Source organism: Arachis hypogaea, chromosome 19, assembly GCF_003086295.3.
Source record: "Arachis hypogaea cultivar Tifrunner chromosome 19, arahy.Tifrunner.gnm2.J5K5, whole genome shotgun sequence".
NCBI classification, from domain to species: domain Eukaryota; kingdom Viridiplantae; phylum Streptophyta; class Magnoliopsida; order Fabales; family Fabaceae; genus Arachis; species Arachis hypogaea.
Window position 1 is genome coordinate 116,851,722 of NC_092054.1, and position 4,881 is coordinate 116,856,602.

At 35.9% G+C, this 4,881-nt stretch overlaps 1 non-coding gene across 1 annotated transcript; it reads right to left on the bottom strand.

Annotated features, from left to right (window-relative positions):
* Nucleotides 1–4,540: 4,540 nt before the first annotated feature.
* LOC112781654 (small nucleolar RNA R71) lies at nucleotides 4,541–4,648 on the bottom strand. Its single transcript, XR_003192418.1, has one exon. It is a non-coding gene; the product is annotated as a small nucleolar RNA R71 (small nucleolar RNA).
* Between the last annotated feature and the right edge of the window lie 233 nt (nucleotides 4,649–4,881).

The following is a 4,881-nucleotide window of genomic DNA, read 5'->3' on the forward strand; positions in this document are numbered from 1 at the left end:
TAGGGTTAGAATTTTTTAATGAGTAAAATTACTAAAAGAACCCCCTATATTAGAAATAAAGTATGGGTTATTAAGTAAGTTAAAAAATTTGGGGAATTATCGGAGATGGGACGAGGATCCCCGCTCGGGTTCCCGCGCCTGTCTCGGAGGAATTTCGCTCCCCATCTCCATCCCCGCGGAAAAAATTTCCCACCATTGGGGCCCCATTTGGGGTAGTTCCCGCAGAGATCCCACCTCCTGGGGATTTTTGATACCCCTAGCATGGTAAGACTTGATTTGGGAACATTGGAGTGCCTTGTGCTTGTTCATTTAGAGCTTCATGTTGTGTATTCTGGCCAGCCTACAATATTTATAATGAAGATAAATCCTATAACTTTTCTATTGAAGACTGATGAGCGGATAATTTATACGCTTTTTGACATTGTTTTTAGTATGTTTTTAGTAGGATCTAGTTACTTTTAGGGATGTTTTTAATAGATTTTGTGTTAAATTCACATTTCTGGACTTTACTATGAGTTTGTGTGTTTTTCTATGATTTCAGATATTTTCTGGCTGAAATTGAGGGACTTGAGCAGAAATTAGATTCAGAGGTTGAAAAAGGATTGCTGATGCTGTTGGATTCTGACCTCCCTGCACTCAAAGTGGATTTTCTGGAGCTACAGAACTCGAAATGGCGCGCTTCCAATTGCGTTGGAAAGTAGACATCCAGGGCTTTCCAGCAATATATAATAGTCTATACTTTGACCAAGAATTGACGACGTAAACTGGCGTTCAACGCCAGCCTTCTGCCCAAATCTGGCGTCCAGCGCCAGAAAAGGATCCAAAACCAGAGTTGAACGCCCAAACTGGCACAGAAACTGGCGTTCAACTCCACAAATGGCCTCTGCACGTGTAACACTCAAGCCCAAGCCCAAGCACGCACCAAGTGGGCCCCGGAAGTGGATTTGTACATCAATTACTTACTCATGTAAACCCTAGTAGCTAGTTTATTATAAATAGGACCTCTTACTATTGTATTTGACATCTTTGGACGCCTGGTTCTTAGATCAGAGGGGCTGGCCTCTCGGCCATGCCTGGACCTTTACTTATGTATTTTCATACGGTAGAGTTTCTACACTCCATAGATTAAGGTGTGGAGCTCTGCTGTTCCTCAAAGATTAATGCAAAGTACTACTGTTTTCTATTCAATTCTTCTTATTTCTCTTCTAAGATATCCATTCGCACCCAAGAACGTGATGAAGGTGATGATTATGTGTGATGCTCATCATCCTTCTCCCTTATGAACGCGTGCCTGACAAACACTTCTGTTCTACATGAATTAAGCTAGAATGAGTATCTCTTAGATCTCCTAACCAGAATCTTCGTGGCGTAAGCTAGAATGATGGCGGCATTCAAGAGAATCCGGAAGGTCTAAACCTTGTCTGTGGTATTCTGAGTAGGATTCAATGATTGAATGACTGTGACGAGCTTCAAACTCGCGAGTGTTGGGCGTTAGTGACAGACGCAAAAGGAGGGTGAATCCTATTCCAGCATGATCGAGAACCGACAGATGAATAGCCGTGCCGTGACAGGGTGCGTGAGCATATGATTCACTGAGAGGAGGGGATGTAGCCACTGACAACGGTGATGCCCTTGCATACAGCCAGCCATGGAAAGGAGTAAGACTGATTGGATGAAGATAGCAGGAAAGCAGAGGTTCAGAGGAACGAAAAGCATCTCCATTCGCTTATCTGAAATCCCTGCCAATGAATCTACATAAGTATCTCTATCCCTTTTATTGTTTATTTTAATCTAATAAAGTATCATGTTTAAATCCGCCTGACTGAGATTTACAAGGTGACCATAGCTTGCTTCAAGCCAACAATCTCTGTGGGATCGACCCTTACTCACGTAAGGTTTATTACTTGGACGACCCAGTACACTTGCTGGTTAGTTGAACGGAGTTGTGTCCACACATAGTAAAGAGCCATAATAATGATTCCATACAATAACAAAGAGTACTACATTAATGTGATCACAATTTCGTCCACCAAGTTTTTGGCGCCGTTGCCGGGGATTGTTTGAGTTTGGACAACTGACGGCTCATCTTGTTGCTCAGATTAGGTAATTTTCTTTTTATTTTATTTTTTTTTCAAAAATTTTTCGAAAATATTTCAAAAATTTTCTCATCTGTTTTCGAAAAAAATTAAAAATGTTTTCAAAAATAAATTATTCTATGGCTTCAAAATTTTTAAGAATGAATTCTAGTGTTTCATGAAATATGTTGAATCATATCTGGCTGTAAAGCCATACCCAAACTACTTTGGGATTGGGATTCAACTAATCACTTCAGCCCATGTAATTATATGTTGCATCCTGGCTGGCTGTAAAGCCATGTCTAAATTTATTTGGACTGAGGCAGCAATTTGTTATCAAGAGCAAGCTAGATGGAGTTAATCCACCTGCTACTGTTTCTGATTTACATACTAAAGCTTGGCTGGCTATTAAGCCATGCCTGACCCTTTGATTGGAGCTTTAGAGCATAAGATTCCTGGAATTCATATTAAAAATTTTGAATCCTTATTTTTCTTTTTTTCTAAATAATTTTCGAAAAATATAAGTTAAAAATCCAAAAAAAATCATAAAATCATAATAATCAAAAATATTTCATGTTTTTTGTTTGAGTCTTGAGTCATATCATAAGTTTGGTGTCACATGCATATGCATCTAGCATTTTTCGAAAATTTCATGCATTCATAGTGTTCTTCATGATCTTCAAGTTGTTCTTGGTAAGTCTTCTTGTTTGATCTTGATAATTTTTTGTTTTGTGTCTTTTCATGTTTATCATATGCATTCTTGAATTCTTAGTGCGTAAGCATTAAAGAATTCTAAGTTTGGTGTCTTGCATGTTTTCTTTGCATTAAAAATTTTTCAAAAATATGTTCTTGATGTTCATCATAATCTTCATAGTGTTCTTGGTGTTCATCTTGACATTCATAGCATTCATTGTTTTGATCTAAAAATTTCATGCATTGCATCTTTTTAGTATTTTTCTCTCTTGCATCATAAAAATTCAAAAATCAAAAAAATATCTTTCCCTTTTTCTCTCATCAAATTCGAAAATTTGAGTTGACTTTTTCAAAAAATTTTAAAATCAAGTTGTTTCTTATGAGTCAAATCAAATTTTCAATTTGAAAATCTTATCTTTTTCAAAATCTTTTTCAAAAGTCAAATCTTTTTCAAAATTCTTAGTTATTTTCGAAAATTCAAAAAAATATTTTTCAAAAATCTTTTTCTTATTTTTATATCAAATTTTCGAAAATAACATAATCAATTAATGTTTTGATTCAAAAATTTGAAGTTTGTTACTTGCTTGTTAAGAAAGATTCAAACTTTAAGTTCTAGAATCATATCTTGTGATTTCTTATGAATCAAGTCATTAATTGTGATTTTAAAAATCAAATCTTTTTCAAAACTAATTTCAATCATATCTTTTCAAAAATATCTTCTTATCTTATCTTTTTCAAAAATATCTTTTCAAAATATCTTTTCTAACTTCCTAACTTCTTATCTTTTCAAAATTTGTTTCAACTAACTAACTAACTTTTTGTTTGTTTCTTAACTTTTTCAAAACCACCTAACTAACTCTCTCTCTCTAATTTTCGAAAATATCTCTTCTCTTTTTCAAAAATCTCTTTTTAATTAACTAATTATTTTTATTTTTTATTTTTTATTTCAAAAATTTTCGAAAAAAAAAAATTTACTAACAACTTTCAAAAAAACCAATTTTCAAAAATCACTAACTCCTTTTCAAAAATAATTTTCGAAAATTCCCCCCCCCCTCTCTCTCATCCTATTCTATTTATTCATTCATTAACTAACATTACTTCCTCACATCATCACCAAATTCGAATCCCCTACTCTATCTGTGTTCGAATTTCTTCTTCTTTTCTTCTACTAACAATAAGGATCCTCTTTTCTGTGACATAGAGGATTCCTCTTCTTTTCTTTTGTTCTCCTCTTTCTTATGAGCAGGGACAGAGAAAAAGGCATTCTTGTTGAAGCTGACCCAGAACCTGAAAGGACTCTGAAGAGAAAATTAAGAGAAGCTAAATTACAACAATCCAGAGACAACTTGATTGAAAATTTCGAACAAGTAAAGGAGATGGCAGCCGAACCCAACAACAATGCAAGGAGAATGCTTGGTGACTTTACTGCACCTAATTCCAATTTACATGGAAGAAGCATCTCCATTCCTGCCATTGGAGCAAACAATTTTGAGCTTAAACCTCAATTAGTTTCTCTAATGCAGCAGAACTGCAAGTTTCATGGACTTCCATCTGAAGATCCTTTTCAGTTCTTAACTGAATTCTTGCAGATATGTGATACTGTTAAGACTAATGGAGTAGATCCTGAAGTCTACAGGCTCATGCTTTTCCCTTTTGCTGTAAGAGACAGAGCTAGATTATGGTTGGATTCTCAACCCAAAGACAGCCTGAACTCTTGGGATAAGCTGGTCACGGCTTTCTTAGCCAAGTACTTTCCTCCTCAAAAGCTGAGCAAGCTTAGAGCTGATGTTCAAACCTTCAGACAGAAAGAAGGTGAATCTCTCTATGAAGCTTGGGAAAGATACAAACAGTTGACCAAAAAGTGTCCTTCTGACATGCTTTCAGAATGGACCATCCTGGATATATTCTATGATGGTTTATCTGAGCTATCAAAAATGTCACTGGACACTTCTGCAGGTGGATCCATTCACCTAAAGAAAACGCCTGCAGAAGCTCAAGAACTCATTGACATGGTTGCTAATAACCAGTTCATGTACACTTCTGAAAGGAATCCTGTGAATAATGGGACGCCTGTGAAGAAGGGAGTTCTTGAGATTGATACTCCGAATGCCAT